The sequence below is a fragment of the Nomascus leucogenys genome, chromosome 22a, assembly GCF_006542625.1.
Source record: "Nomascus leucogenys isolate Asia chromosome 22a, Asia_NLE_v1, whole genome shotgun sequence".
Classification (NCBI taxonomy): domain Eukaryota; kingdom Metazoa; phylum Chordata; class Mammalia; order Primates; family Hylobatidae; genus Nomascus; species Nomascus leucogenys.
In genome coordinates, this window is record NC_044402.1 from 105932060 (window position 1) to 105949261 (window position 17202).

General features: G+C 38.9%; 1 protein-coding gene across 1 annotated transcript in view; it reads left to right on the forward strand.

The window, feature by feature from the left end:
* Positions 1 to 17202, forward strand: part of PARD3B (par-3 family cell polarity regulator beta) — a 1081037-nt gene that overhangs the window by 898064 nt on the left and 165771 nt on the right. The window lies entirely within an intron of this gene.

The following is a 17202-nucleotide window of genomic DNA, read 5'->3' on the forward strand; positions in this document are numbered from 1 at the left end:
TTGAAGTAGGTAGAGAACAAGATGATTCCAACCCCACCTCCTGCCAAAAGTAAAATGCTTCATGTCTTGAAATACTGATGTAAGAGAGTTTTAGTCAATACACATTGTTAGGTGACCCTTGGAATTACACATGCAAGGAATGAGTTGACTGATCTTGGACTAATCTGACTAGCTTGACGTCTGGAGGGAGGTGCTGGGGAAGAATGGTAGCAGGCACAGACAGCTCTCATTCTGTATGAAGAAAAGACTTGTTTTCCGGACTTCTTAGGGTTCTGACAACCACCCAGTCCCTATTAGTAACCAACCTTTGTGTGATAGCATGATATATTGCATATGTTTACCATTTACATTTCCCCAGCTGGGTGATATTATGCACTTTCAATTAGGTTGGGGAGAGGAAGGGAAATCATGGCATTTTTATGCAGACTGTAAAGTGTAGCTTCAAAAGACTGATTACCTTTCAGAGCCTTTCCAATAACCAAGTGGGAAGGAAGGAGCAATTTTTAATCCTTACTGTCAGGCTTCCAGGTTGATAATATTAAAGAAAGATGGTCAAGTTTTTCTTTGGGACAAAATGAAAATATAAATTTTTATGACTGTGATATAGCCATAATAACTAAACTGCTAATTCAAAGAATTGATTAAGAGTTGGATTTTTCTCCCCAGCCTTCAGAGAGGATTGAATTTTATCGTATAAATAATAACACCAGGCATGAGTCTCTTCTGGCCCAAACCATAGTCAATCTTACCTTCCCTAAATTAGATAGGTCTTCATAACAATCCTCTCTGCATATTCCACAGCTAGAATCCCAACACAGAGGGACTGTTTATAGGAACCTCCTAAGCCAGTATTTTCCAATACTAATTCCATGGAAATAAATATGAGGCATTTTATAAAAAAGGATTCACATGTCAAATACATATGGGGAATTCTAGGAATTCTAGGGTAAGCCACAAGGAACAGGTTTTCTTTTCTTTTCTTTTTTTTTTTTTTGAGACGGAGTCTCACTCTGTCGACCAGGCTGGAGTGCAGTGGTACGATCGCGGCTAACTGCAACCTCTGCCTCCTAGGTTCAAACGATTCTCCTGCCTAAGCCTCCCGAGTGAGTAGCTGGGATTACAGATGCCTGCAACCATGGCTGGCTAATTTTTGAATTTTTAGTAGAGACGGGGTTTCACTCTCTTAACCAGCCTGGTCTTGAACTCCTGACCTCGTGATCCACCCACCTCGGCATCCCAAAGTGCTGGGATTTGAGGCGTGAGCCACCGGGCCTGGGAAGAACAGGTTTTCTTATTGCAGTCTTCTTATGCCCAATATGCTGACATGCATTCTGAGTTTCTAAGAGGACCATCCAACAACCAGCATGCATCATCCCCCAAATTTTTGTCACCTAAAGCATATGTTTCCCCTAGATCTTTGGAACACTATTTAGGAAACTCTACTAACTAATCTATGTCGATGTGACCAGAAAATAAATTCTTATGATAACTGCAGCCATTATAAAATGATATAAAAAACATTATTGACTGCCCAGTCCAGACATATGTGTAAAAGAGTGTTACTTTTGGCTCTGACCCCTTTATATTAAAAGTGATCTAAAGCTGCTTTCAGTAGAGTTTACACTGCTGTCCTATTTTTGGATAGCAGATCAAAATGTGACTCTTTATACTCAGAATTATCTTTATCCTGCTCTTACCTTTAATTATACTTAAAGACTGCCCTGCTCCTTGTTCTTCAAGTCTTCAAGCAAGCCGATTTTGTCCTGGCACATAGTAAGCATTCACTAATGTTAGCTATTATCATCATCATTTTTACTATTATTATTATTATTACTCTCCTTTTTCAATGAAATTCTGAACTTCCCTGATATGCCTGTGCCCAGATAAGTCTAAGAAGAGTTGCTATGGCAGTTTCCCTAATAGTATCTGTAAGCAGGAACCTACAAGTTCTAAACCTACCATATGTACTGTTAGAGGGCAATGCCATTCATCCATTCATCTTTTCATTCCTTCACTCATTTATTAAGTATGTATTTGACACCTAATGTGTTCTAACTACTGTAGAAAGCTTTAGGGAAGATAGATGATTAAGAAACAGTCCCAGGCCAGAAGAGGTCATAATCTAGTGAATAGAGGACCAACACATGTAGAAATGGATCATTGCAATGTCTTGTAAATAGAAGGAAAAGAAGTTTTTCCTTTCTAACTCTGCCTAAGCTAGTCAGGAAAGTCCTCCAAACAGAGGTGATATTTGAACTGGCTCTAGAAGGCTTAGTCAGACAGGAGCAATTGCAGTAGAGGAATTGTTTTCTTTGCAGAATAATTAAGCACGCACAAGAGCAAAGTGGCCTGAAAGAGCAGGCCTGTTAGGGGAGCTCAGAAGCACCCAGACATGGAGCATGGGTGGGAAGGAAAGTGATAGGAAAAGGGGCTGCAAAGCAGGCTGGGGTCAGTTTGTGATTTAATGGATTGTATCTTAGGCTGCTACTTATTGATTGGTAGTGGCTGTCCAGAAATCTGTGTTAATGAAGGTTCTGAGGCAAGGCACAGTATAATCCCAGCACTTTGGGAGTCCGGGGTAAGGGGGAATCACTTGAGGCCAGGAGTTGGAGACCAGCCTGAGCAATATAGCAAGACCCCATCTCTACAAAATATTTTTCTTTTTTTTTTTTTGAGTCTCATTCTGTCACCCAGGCTGGAGTGCAGTGGCATGATGTCAGCTCACTGCAACCTCTGCCTCCTGGGTTCAAGCGATTCTCATGTCTCCACCTCCCAAGTAGCTGGGACTACAGGCACAAGCCACCAACCCGACTAATTTTTTGTATTTTTAGTAGAGACAGAGTTTTGCCACATTGACCAGGCTGGTCTCAAACTCCTGACTTCAGGTGATCTGCCCCCCTTGGCTTCCCAAAATGCTGGGATTACAGGCATAAGCCACCATACCTGGCCTCTACAAAAGTTTTTTTTTTTTTTAACTATCCAGGTGTGGTGGTATGCACCTGTAGTCCAACGTACTCAGGAGGCTGAGGTGGGAGGATGGTTTGAGCCCAGGATTCCAAGGCTGTAGTGATCTGTTGATTGTACCACTGTACTCCACCCTGGGTGACAGAGAAAGATCCTGTCTCAAAAGAAAAAAGAATGGTTCTGAAGTTATGCCTGAATAGGGGTATTTTTCCTGGACTCCAGAATGATGAGTGGTAGCAAGTGTGTAGGGGGTTTTGATGTATTTGCCAATCCCATAGACAATGGGAGCCACTAAAGCGTCGTAATTGGGGAATGAGCTGATGGATTTGTGTTTTGGGAAAATAGCTCTTCCAACTTGATGGCAGACAAAGAAGAAGATGGTTAGACTAAGAGACAAAGTAAGAGATGATTACAGTAGCAAATGAGGACAGGAGCTTGAAATAAGAGAGTGGCGTTGGAGTCAGGAGAGTATAAGAAGCAGCCCAAAACTTTAGCTTAAAACAAAGACAAAGATGTTTAGCAGATATCACAGACATGAGGCTTTCAAATGCTTCAGAGAGCTCAGTGGAATAAGGACTAAAAAGAGGGCTTTAGATTTGGCCACTAAAAGGTCATCAGTTAATTTAGAGAGAACAGTTTTAGTAGCTAAGTAGGACCAGAGGGAGAATTATAATGAGAAGAGAATTGATTAAGAGGTGAGAACTTAAGGAGTGAGCTCTTGGTGACAAAGAGAGAGCAGAGTTATAGAATGCAAAAGTTGCAGCTTTGAAGTTCCTTCTCTGACAGTATTTCAGAGCTAACAAGAGAATTCAGAGACTGTCTAGAGTGACCTTCTCATATGATTACTGCAGAAACTGGGGCCCAGAGAAGATGAGTGACTTGCCCAAGGTCACACAGCATGGAATCAGGACTTTATCCTAGATCTCTCTGTTCTACAGTCTTCTTTTCCCTACCCCACACTATGATATAGACCCACACTCTCATTTCCTGCTTGAGGAATGTATTAGTCCGTTCTCACACTGCTATAATGAGATACCTGTGACTGGGTAATTTACAAAGAAAAGAGGTTTAATTGGCTCACAGTTCTGCAGGCTGTCCAGGAAGCATGATGCTGGCATCAGCTCAGCTTCTCGGGAGGTGTCCACAAACTTTCAATCATGGCAGAAGGCAAAGGGGAAGCAGGCAGGTCTTTACATGGCAGGAGCAGGAGCAAGACAGAGAGGAGGGAGGTGCTACACATTTCTAAACGGCCAGATCTCAGGAGAACTCACTCACCATTACAAAAACAGTACCAGTGGGGAAATCCACCCCCATGATCCAATCATCTCCCACCAGGCCCCACTTCCAACATTGAGGATTACAATTTGACGTGAAATTTAGGCAGGGACACAGATCCAAACCATATTAAGGAAATTAGTACCTGGATAAGTAAAGAAGCATCCATCTGGGCTCCCAACATATAATGGCAGATTAAATCATGGGTTTGGGGATGAAGCTGATATGGGTCCAGTCCACTTCCAAATACTCCTGCATAAGCTGCATGATTTATCCAAGATACTATTTTTTATTTTCATGCATATAATTCAACAAATACTTATTGAGTATCTGCTAAGGGCCAGGGCCTGAGTTCAGTACTGGACTCACCAGGGAACTGGGAGAAAGATGATTACGCTGCCTCCATTATGGAGATTAGGATCCAATGGCAATACAAAGACCTAAACATGCAGTGAGAACACAGTGTGGAAAGTGCAACCAAAGAGTAAGTGCAGGGTACTGGCTGGGGCCAGGCAGCAAAGGTGAAAACAGAGGGGAGAGGAAGCATGATGTGTTAGGGGGACTGAAAGACTCTCAGTAAAACAGAAACCTGGTGGGAGGGGTAAATGGAAAGAGAGAACGTGGGATGGCCTCAGAGCTGACCAAAGGCAGATGAGAGAGGTTGGCCGGCCTTGATGAGGAGTTTGGACTCCATCCTGAGGGAGGTGGGGCAGGGTTTGGGTTGGGGAAGAGCTCACTGAGGGTTTTGACATGAGATATAATCCTGGAATTCAATAGGCTGTTTAATAGCATGGGCGGTTTATCCTCACCTACTTATTTGTAAAAGGGAAGATTATAATAATATAGCCTTGCATCCTGTGATGGTTAAATATGATTTTACATTTTGCATTTTTTTCTATCTCCATATGAAACATACCCTATTTGTCCATATATCTCTGTTTCATAGGAACAGATCATGTGTATGTGGTCCATAGTAGCTTTCTAATAGAGGCGACTTTGGTCTCATACCTACTTGCTTCTCAAAGGTTGGCCCTGAACCTTCAGCGCATCTTAGAAAAAAAAAAATGCCTTATAAAAGATTCATCTATAAATGACAGTGGTTTAAAAAAAAATTTCTACCACCAGGACAGAGACACGTGACTGGATTTTCACAATGCTGGTTCTTCCAGGATTTGAACATAGCATGGGTTAAATCCTGCCCTCAGAGCCTGACAATTACTCCGGTTTACAATGTGTTAGTTTTCCACCACAATGCCAGCATTGAAAAGGTTCCCACTGTGTATGAACATGAAAACTTTATGTCTGGATGAGGACAAAACAGTCCCAAATAGGGGGCTAGAAGGTACGTGTGGCACACAACACAAATGCAGTTTTGCATCAGTTTGTGTGACAATTTGACATTCATTTCTATAGGTTGCCAAATGGGTTTGATTGCACACACTATCAGTAAAAAAAAAAAAAAAAAAAAAAAAAAATGCTTTTGGGTGTTAACCTCTAAAAATATGGGCATTTGTTTCTAACGGATATATACTAATTTACCCTACTAATATATTACATATAAGACATATACCAAATAGAGAAATTAATTTTAAAATGAGACTTTAACAAATTGTAACATGAGTAGTGGTTCTGCTATTTTCTTCCTCCCTCAAATAGGGTTTATACAGCCCATTTTGGAGACCACTGGTCTCAGCTTCAGGCTTCATGGTGGTAGGGACCTATCCTGCTTTTGCTCACCCTGTCTCCTCAGTTCCCAGGGCAGTCTGTCCTCAATAAATATGTTTGGAATAATGAATGAATGGTTTAACAGAATCTTTTTTTTTTTCTTGAGATGGAGCTTCACTCTTGTTGCCCAGGCTGGAGTGCAGTGGCACGATCTTGGCTCACTGCAACCTCCACCTCCTGGGTTCAAGCGATTCCCTTGCCTCAGCCTCCCAAGTAGCTGGGATTACACATGTGTACCACCACACCCAGCTAATTTTTTGTATTTTTAGTAGAGATGGGGTTTCACCATGTTGGCCAAGCTGGTCTGGAACTCCTGACCTCGTGATCTGCCCACCTTGGCCTCCCAAAGTGCTAGGACTATGGGTGTGAGCCACTGCACCGGGCTGATTTAACAGTATCTTAAAGTTGGCTAGCACCTTCAGTGGTCAAGCCTCACGTCCCACTCATCAGAGGCATCTTCTCCACGAACTGCCTCATGAATATCACCTAACTCACATTGGCATACTTCAGTGATAAAATTCATGAGGCATCCTTTTTCTTTCAGATCACTCTAGTTGATGTAGAAATGCCCACTTTTTACCCACCCAAACACTGTCTCCCTGTAGCTTTTACCAGGGATCTTGGGTTGAGCTACCTGGACACAACATCTAAACCTCATTCACAGCCTTTTAGATATTTAAAGTGACTGCTATGACCACCTTCACTAACAAACATTTATGAACTCTAAACATATGCCAGGCTCTGTGCTCAGCACTGGCCTTAAGAAGGATGTAGAAAACACAGCAAATGACCTTGAGAAGTTTCTTGTATAATCATTTCTTCAGCATAAACTCCCCCAGCTGTTTTAGCCCCTTCTTAAATTATAATTCACACCTTCAGCCCTCTTGGCAGCCATTTGGGGAATATGTACACTAAGGTCTATTGAGTTTATGATTGCTTTGTTGGGCATGGCATGCAGAACTGGGTACCATATTTCAGATATGGTCAGAAAATCACAGAAATCAGTGGGATTCTGGGTATCCTTTGATTTTAATCCTTTACACTTATTAATGAGGCCTAAGCTTTTACGTCCATTGTCATTATTAGCTTATATTGCACTTTTTAACTAAATGTCTGTTTTTTTTCACTTAAGTTGCTGTCAAACAAGATTCCCCAATAAATTTACAAAATCCTATATTGGTACAATAACTTTTTAAAATGTGGGATAGTCTCTTTATCCAAGTTGAATATTTACTTGTTAGGTTTAGCCCATTGTTGTAGCCAATAAAGATATTTTAAAGTATTGATTTTTGTACTCCAATGTATTTGTTATTCCCTAGATTGTACCATCCTCATATTTAACCATTGTGGGCTCTTCCATGTCATTGATAAGATCATTGATCAATGTCAAATACAATCCCAGCATCTCATCACTTGAGACCTCCATTAATCAACACTCTTTGGGATCTTCAGTTAGCTATTAATCTAGTCTGCTATTATCTAGTCTGCATTTTCCAGTTCATCTGAACTTATCTTAGTGATAACGAGGTACACCATGTTTGTGAAAATCCTTTGATTTACCATTCTGGTAACCCTAACAAGAAAAGGAATTACGATTGAGCGCTGTGGCTCAAGCCTGTAATCGCAGCACTTTGGGAGGCCGAGGTGGGCAGATCACTTGAGGTCAGGAGTTCGAGACCAGCCTGACCAACATGGAGAAACCCCATCTCTACTAAAAATACAAAATTAGCTGGGCGTGGTGGCCCATGCCTGTAATCCTAGCTACTTGGGAGGCTGAGGCAGGAGAATCGCTTGAACCCGGGAGGCACAGGTTGCGGTCAGCCAAGATTGTGCCATTGCACTCCAGCCTGGGCAACAAGTGGGGAACTATTTGCTCTTGATGAATCTTAGAGACCGCTTTTTTTTTTTTTTTTTGGAGACAGGGTTTCCCTCTTGTTGCGCAGGCTGGAATGCAGTGGCGCGATCTCAGCTCACTGCTACCTCCACCTCCCAGGTTCAAGGGATTCTCCTGCCTCAGCCTCCCGAGTAGCTGGGATTACAGGTGCCTGCCACCATGCCCGGCTAATTTTTTGTATTTTTAGTAGAGACAGGGTTTCATCATGTTGGCCAGGCTGGTCTCGAACTCCTGACCTCAGGTGATCTGCCCGCCTAGGCCTCCCAAAGCGCTGGGATTACAGGCATGAGCCACTGCACCTTGGCCCCCTTTATTTTTCCTCTTTCTAATATTAATAAATAATGTGCCCATTTAGACTTAATTATGCAAAATAACACTTTCTGTGAGCTGATGTAATACCAGGCACTTAGAGGCACTTAGTATTTGCTTACTAAATACTTAGTGACTGATACATGGCAGCTGTAAAATTAAAGTGGCAAACAGCGCACAGCTCCTGATTGCTCCAGTTAAACAGCTTTGGTTTTCCAGCATGTATCCACTAATTTTGCAGGAATCCTTTACTGAGCATCTGTTGTGTTCCAGAGGTCACACAAGTTTAGAAGCAATCTGACTCTCAAGGAACTCAGTCTGATAGCCAAAACTATCTCCTAAACAAATAATTACAATATAATATGTTCCATTAGAATAGAGGTGTATACGGGATATGTTGTAAAAATCGTGAAATTGTAAGCGCATTCAGTGTGAGAAAGACCTGAGACTATAGATTTATCTTTCCAGGGCCTTGGTTCAAATGTATTAATTTTTCAAAGCCTGATTTCTCACTGTAAAATGAGGACATGAGTATACCTTCTCTTGTCTGGTTTATTCGTGGATTAAATGAAATCATTTCAGTGTTTGGCTCAATAAATGTCAAGTATATTTAGGAAGATTATTGGACTATATATTATCAGACTGTATTACATATTATTGGTATATATAGAGAGAAGATTATTGAACTAAATATAACTATTGAGGAAGGTTATTGATTGCATCTAGCTGTTGACCATTTAAAATAATAGGTTTGGGAACCTGTTAGAGTCCATCTGTTCCAGGGTCCCATGTTTAATGGTTAATTCCTAGCTCCAGCCTCAACTCCTGCCAGTGTATTGCAATCATCAGAAAGAAAAAGTAGAAACAGAAAAGCAAGTGAGGAGATGAAAGGCAAGAAAACTTAAAAAATGTAAGTGCAGATTCTTTTTTTTTTTTTTTTTTTTTTTTGTGGTGGAGTCTTGCACTGTCGCCTGGGCTGGAGTGCAATGACACGATCTTGGCTCACTGCAACCTCCGCCTCCCTGGTTCAAGCAATTCTCCTGCCTCAGCCTCCTGAGTAGCTGGGATTACAGGCGCCTGCCACCACGCCCGACTAATTTTTTGTATTTTTAGTAGAGACACGGTTTCACTGTTGGCCAGGCTGGTCTCGAACTCCTGACCTCAGGTGATCTGCCCACCTCGGCCTCCCAAAGTGCTAGGATTACAGGCATGAGCCACTGCACCCAGCCCAACAGTGCAGATTCCGTTAGATCAGTCGTATCATCTGCATAAGTGAAGAGAGCATTCATTACACACTGAGCTATTTTGGCAATTGTTTGTTACAAACCATAACTCATTAGATGTCCCTAAGCTCATCATCGGGAACTAAGGCAATATCCTACCATGTCACTTGATTGTCCATTTGGTTCTGAGTCAGGCTTAACAATCATCCACAGAACGGACTAGTCCAATTTCTGTGGGTCCCAGAACTGTCAATAACAACAGTGTCAAGTCAGATCCTGTTTGACTGTAAACAATAGAAAACTCAGCTGATACACATGTGTCTCGCCCATTAAGGAATTTAGATGGTCTCTTTTCCTCTTCCTCTCTTGCCTTTCCCAGTGGCAAAGCCTCTTCTTCATGTTGCATCATGATTCCAAGACGGCCGTAGCCACTCTAAGTTTCATGTCCACCTTCCAGGGAGAAAGGAGAAAGGGGCAAATGGCCAATGGAACGTGCTAGTCAAGTTCATCCCTTTGAAAAGATTCCCCAGAAGATGCCAACAACTTCTCATTGGCAAAACATGCATTAAAAGATTTACTCTAGTTGCAAAAAGGTGTTGAAAATAGAACTTCAACTTTCCAGTAAACAAAGTCAAGAGAGAATTGAGTAGTGAGTGGCTTTTAGGGAGCCACTCTATGGAATCCATCACAAGTAGATTACCTTTAGATGTCTTTTCTCTTTTTTTTTTTCACTTCCCTTTAATAATGCAAAAGTTATAGATTCATAGTATATAGTACTTTCATCAAATGTATTCTTATTAACTCCCTGTGAGAGGCTGTCCTTATTATGTAGACCCTCTTTTATAGCTCAGGCAGAAATATTTCAGCCTGAACAACTTCTTGTTTTACGTTTTTTATTTTTAATTTTTGTGAGTATGTAATAGGTATATATATATATATATTTATGGGGTGCATGAGATATTTTGATACAGGCATGCAATGCGTAATAATCACATTGTGGAAAACGGGATCTCCATCCCTTAAGCATTTATCCTTTGTGTTGCAAACAATCCAATTATACTCTTTTATGTATTTTTAAATGTACAATTAAATTCATATTGACTAGAGTCACCCTGTTGTGCTATCAAATACTAGGTCTTGCTTGTTCTTCCTAACTATTTTTTTGTACCCATTAACCATCCCCACCTCCCTTTCACCGCTCTGTCTAAATAACTCCTAGAGGCAACTGGGGGACATACATTCCTAATTTTCATGACCACTGAAAAAGCATGTGCTTTGGGAATTCTAAAATAAGGGCAATGAGGGATAGAAAAATCATTAACAGGAAGCTTTGTAGCTGTGTGAACAGCTGGATGTGAACATATCTTGTATCACTGGGGCAATGTAGGATAGTTGATATCTCTTTGTCACAACAGTTTGTTAATTTCAGAGATTCAGCATTTCATTGAGCCACAGCATTGTCATGTACAGCTCATACCTCTGTTGGTGTTTGTACCTAGTCTCTTTCTCTCTAGTGAGTTTTCCAGTTAATTTTAGTTTAGTTTAATAGCATTTTGGCTCTCACCTCTGACTCATGACTTCGTGTGGCTGTGTGTAGGGACTTGAACAGTGAATACAGTAGATTACTTAGAGATTCGTTTTTAGTTTTTACAAAGGAACAAAAGTGATCACATTTCAATGTGGGAATCCCAGTGATAAATGCCATTTCCATAGAGAGTTAACTCATCAATTGAACAAAGCAATCAGATTTTTTTTTCTTAGAACATATTACCATCAATTTTTAAGTGACTTTTAAACAATAATGAGAAATCTTTTAATGAAAGAATCTCTGTGACTAGATAAATGCTAATAGTAACTGATATACCATTAACTCTACTTTCCTCCATCCCATCTCTTTAAAACTTGATGTTCTCATTAATTTTTTTTTCCCGTCGTCTGAGAGCCCTTCCCTTGGGACTATACTAGTTATATCTGCCTAAATTGTCAGTGTCCAGGGGTGACAGATGTAGACAATCTTCTCCTTTATTATGCATGAGCTAGGCAAAGAGGGTTTGTACTCAGTGACCATCCATTCTCAAGGCCCCTTCCCCCTATCCTCAACCACTGGGGGTAAATGGGCATGTTTGAGGAATGTTTGCCAAAGGGTTACCCTGATTTATTAAAGCTGTCATTTAAGCATTTAAGCATTGACCGGGATGCTTTTCAAACAAATGACCTGATCCTTAGGATATATTCATCTAACTAATTCTGTTTACTAAGAAAAGGTTGGAAGGGATATACAGAATTTCTTCATTTCGACATAGAATAACACAAAGAGAATGGCACAGAATCCAGAGTTTCTTACCCTCCAGAGAGATGCAGCTGACAATCTGGAATAATAACAGTGATATGCTATGATAAAGGTGAGCCAGGGATGCTTGAATGCAGATCTGGCTCCTTGAAGGAATCCATGTTATGACCTAAAGAAGAACTAGAAACAGTGTGTGTAAGGGCATGCACAAAGGCCCACAGAGAAAACATGGTACATTTAGGAAACCACGTATATTAGAAGAGCTGGAGTGTAGAGTGTAAGTCAGGGCCAGCTGGAGGCAAGAGATGAAAGTTAGCACAGGCCATGTTGTTAAAGGCCAGATAATCTAAGATAAAACATTTAGACTTTAGCCCAAGGCAATAGGGAATGCTTAAAGTAGGGTTGGTATGTTCAGATGTGTGCTTTAGAAAGATGACAGAAATCCTGTGGAGTAGGAATCTATTTCACCAGTGAAAAACTAGAGGCTCTGAGAAATTATGAAACTTACCTATGGTGACACAGATAATAAGTCGGCAGAGCTAAGGTTTCAACCCAAGTCTTACTCCAAAACTCATGCATGAGCTTCCAGCCATGCTAGGGTTTTTCAAACTTCATGTTATACCCTGTTAGTACATCTTAAAATCAATGTAGTGTGATTATTGAATATTTGTTAATAGAATTTAAAGGAAAAAGAGCATTACATATACTGTAAGTAATTAAGCATTGTTTTGTATTTTTGTTGCAGTTGTATATGTAAAATGTGGACATAGGGTATGTGTATAGCTGAGTATTGGGACATGATGCAAAATGCATTTCTCACAGTAGATTGCAGTCAAAAATGTTGGAAACTACTAAGCATGTGCAAATAGCATGCATGCTGCTGCTGACCTGCCAGATATTTCTCCCTTCCTCCCTTTCTCCCTCATTTATTCATTCATTAACTCATTCATTCATCCCACTAAAAAAAAAATATGTATGTTTTGTGCAAAACACCCTGCTCAAGCCTGCGGGGTACAAAAGCATATCAGAAGCCTTGGGCTTTGACCTACTTCTCTGTAGTAGTGCTAGATTTGTGTGGATCTACCACACTTACTCCAGGCCTCTTGTGACCTGTGCTTTGCATTAATCTCTTAGGCTAAGCCACATATCTTTTCATTATACAATCTTTGCTGATGCTAAGGACAGTTTCCAAAGTGCTCTCCTTATAATTTTTGTATTTAATGCAAAGTGTAATCAAGAATAGGCCATTGTTAGGTCAATTGCTTTTCTGTATTTATCTTTTCAAACAATAAATAATCAGTGGGATGAAAAGGGGCCAGAAAAGATAGTTTTAATGGTATACTCATAATTATCCAACATTTTAAGGAGATGCTTTAATATTTATATGCTGTGAAATATCCTCTCTTCTGGAAAGCTGACTGAGGATTGATATGAACCCATCCAGAAATAGAATTCAGGAGCCATTGTTTTGCACAGACTTCAGTCAATCCTGAGCAAGCACTCTGGATTTTCCCAAACTTGGCCATTACTCAGCCTCTCACTCTCCAAATTGCCAAGACTTCTGTATACCACATTAAGAAGGATATTCTCTTCCATGTAGATGCAGAAGATTTTCTATGTCAAGTTCAGTAGGGGGCCTAGGCTCAAGCCACGCTCATTGTTAGAGGAAAACCTGATGGGATATCCTTATACCATGCCCTCTACTGATTTCTTCATGAAAAACCAAGCCCCAAAAATGCCAGTCAGGTCACACACACACTTAACACCAAGAGCTTAGGGTGTAGTCGCATCTTACAGGAAGGTTAGTCTTTAAAGTCAAACACAAGATAAGAATAACTCACAGTTAAAATTACCCTTGAAAATCCTTTAAACTACCCTTTAAGCAAAGTCAGTATGATATTATATACAACATTTATATTAATTATTATTTACACTGTGGTTTAAGAGCCAGGAGATAGAACAAAGGAAGACAATAAAGGAAAATCTGTATATAAGAGACAGCTTAGCAGTTAAGGCCATAGATTCTAAAGCCAAACCTTCTTGATTTAAAACCTGGCTCTGCCACTCAGTATAGTTGTGAGATTTTGAGGAAATTATTACCATCTCTCTGGCTCAGTTTCCACATCTGTAAAATGAGCATAGTCATAGTACCTACATCAGAGTGTTATTACAAGGATTTGCATTACTCTCTTAGGCTAAGCCACATTCCTTTTCATTATACAATCTTTGCTGATGCTAAGAACAGATTCCAAAGGACAGATTACATATATGAGTTCATATATGTAAACAGGAAAACAGCAGCTGGCAGTTAATAAGCACTGTTTAAGCTTATGTATTATATGCTGATATGTGAGCATTTACACCATTTTGTCATTAAGATTGCTATTCATTTCCTATTAGTGAACTGAAGTTGGGTAGGGAATTACAAAATGTTAATTCTCAACTTAACTGTAGTAGATTTTCTTTTCCATTTGGATGACAGTTCTTACCAAATAATTTCGTGTATTTTTCTTTACATTTTCTGTAACCATATAGTTATAATTATTATATAGTCATAGTTATACATAGTTATATAGTTATAGTTATTTTTAACTTTTTATTTTGAAATTTTTCTAGAGTCAGAAGAAGTTGCAGATAAAATATTGAGAAGTTCCTTGCACCCTTCACCCAATTTTCTCCAGTGGTTACATCTTACATAATCATAGTACAATATCAAAACCAGGAATTTGACATTGGTACAATGCATGTGCATAGTTCTGTGCCATTTTGTCACACAGGTAGATGCATGTAACCATTTCTGCAATCAAGATACCGAACTATTTTCATCACCACAAAGACATCCCTCATACTACTCCTTTATAGTCACACACCTTTCCCCATCCCTAACTCTTGGCAATCCCTCATCTGTTTTCTGTCCATAATTCTGTCATTTCTAGAATGTTACCTAAATGGAATCACATAAATGGGGTAGCATGTGACCTTTGGAAATTGGCTTTTTTCACACTCTGGAGGTCCATCCAAGTTGTTGTGGGTATCACTAGTTCATTTCTTCTTACTTCTGAGTAGTAACCCACGGTATGGATGCACTATTTGCCTAATCACTGGGTATGGTTAACCCTTGGTATGGATGTACCATTGCTTAATCATGCTATGGATGTATCATTTGCTTAATCATCTGTTGCTGGATATTTTGGTTGTTTCTAGTTTATAGCTATTACAAACAGAGTTGCTATAAACAATCACCTACATGCTTTTGTGTGAACATATGTTGTAGGTCTTCCATTCTTATCTGTATGCTTTTTCTTTCCTTTTCTTGCCCCATTGTGCCGGCTAGAACCTCCAGGACTATGTTGAACCACAATGGTAAAAATGAACTTTCTTGATGTTTTCCTGAAAGAAAACATTCCTTCTCACCGTTGAGTGTACTGTTGGCTGTAAGTTTTTTGTAGCTGTCTTTATCAAGTTGAAGAAGTTTCTCTTCATTCCTAGTGTTCTGAGAGGTTTTATCATAAATGAGCATGAATTTTGTCAAATGCTTTTTCCACATCAGTTCATATGATCTTGTGATTTTTTTTGTTTAGCCTGTTAACATGTTGGTTTACACTGATCACTTTTCAAACATTGAACCTGCCTTGCATTTCTAGAATAAAACTCATATAGTATGTAATTATTTTTAGTCATAGTATATAATTAAATGCAGTCATAGTATGTAACTATTTTATATATTATTTAATTTTAATTGTATTAAATATCATTTAATAAATATTCAGTTAAATATAATTTAATAAATATTAAATTGAATAATCAATTTAATATTGTATTATGAAATAATTTATCATAAATTTAATAAATAATTTAATAATTATATATATTTAATTCATTTGCTAATATTTATTGCTGTCTTCATTGAATGTGTAAGGAAAGTGTTACCTCCCCTTCTTTTTCTGGAAAGGATTGTGTAGACCTCATGTTAATTTTTCTTTAAACATTTGTTAGAATTTTACAGTGAAATCATCTGGGCCTGGAGAGTTCTTTTTTACGAGGTTTTTAATTATGAATTCAATGTCCTTGATAACTGTAACACTATTCAAATTATATCATGTTGTATGAGTTGTGGGAGTGTTTACTTTTCTAGGAGTTGGTCCATTTTAACTTGTCAAATGTATGTGTGTAGAGTTGTTTGTCGTATTCCCTTATTTTCCTATTGATCTGATATTGTTAGTATCGTATTGATCTCCATATTCTGTAGTGATATCCTCTGTTTCATTCCTGATATTTATAATTTTTATTTTCTCCTTTTTTTGTCCATCTTGTAGATTTTAGGCTATGTTTCCATGTATCTTAAATCTACAGATGTTTTGAACCAAACAATACACTGTGATTACTGTTTATATGGTAAGCATTTATTTTAACTGTTGCTTTTTCTCTTTGTTTCATTCTGAATATCTGTGTTTCCCAGAATACTTTTCCTTTTTTCCTTAATAATTTCCTTTAGTATTTTTGTAATGTGGCAAATTCTCTGTTTTTGTTTTGAAACAGTTTTATTTCATCTTTGTTTTTAAGGATATTTTCTCTAGGTATGTAATTGCCAGTGATTTTTTTCTTCTTTTAATATATTAAAGATATCATTCCATTGTTTTCTGACTTTCAATGTTTTTATCAAAGTTTGTTGTCAGACAACTGTTACTCCTTTGAAGAATAGGTTGAACATTCCAAATCTGAAAATCCATAATCCTAACTTTTCTGAAATCTGAAACTTTTTGAGCACTGACATTATGTTCAAATGAAATGCTCATTGGAGCACTTTGGATTTGGGATTTTTAGATTTGGAATGCTCAAAACAGTAAGTATATAACGCAAATATTCTAAAATCCAAACACATCTAAAATCCAAAACACTTCTGGTCCCAAACTTCTCAGATAAGGGATATTCAACCTGTAATATATCATTTTTCTTTGACTGCTTTAAACTTTTTCCTTTTTGTCTTGGTTTTCAGCAGTTTTACTGTGATGTGTCTGTGAGCATGTGTTGGCGGGGAGGTATGTTTAAACCTGATTAGGATTTGCAGAGCTTCTTAAATCTGTGCTTTAGTGTTCTTCATCGTCTTTGAAAAATTCTCAGCTGGTCACACCTCTTCAGAATTGTTTTTGTTCCCTCCTCCTCCTCTTCCTCTCCTCTTCTTCCTCTTCTATTCCTCCTCGCCTTCCATTTTCTTCTCTCTCTCTTTCTCTCTCTCTCCCTTCCTTCTGGGATCCAATAAAACAAAAATGTTTGACCTTTCTGTACATGTCTCTTGCTCTCTGTTCGTTTCTGGTTTTCTCTCTGTGATGCAGTCTGGTTTTTAAGTTCTCTGTCTTCTGATTTACTACTCTTGCCTGTGGGCTGTGTCCAGTCTTCTATTAAACCCTTCTGTTGAGCACTTAATTTTAGTTATTGTAATTTTCGGTTTTAGGTGTCTATTTGTTTGTTTTACCCTGATATGCTAGTTCTCTGATGAAATTCTCCATCATATTATCTTTTTT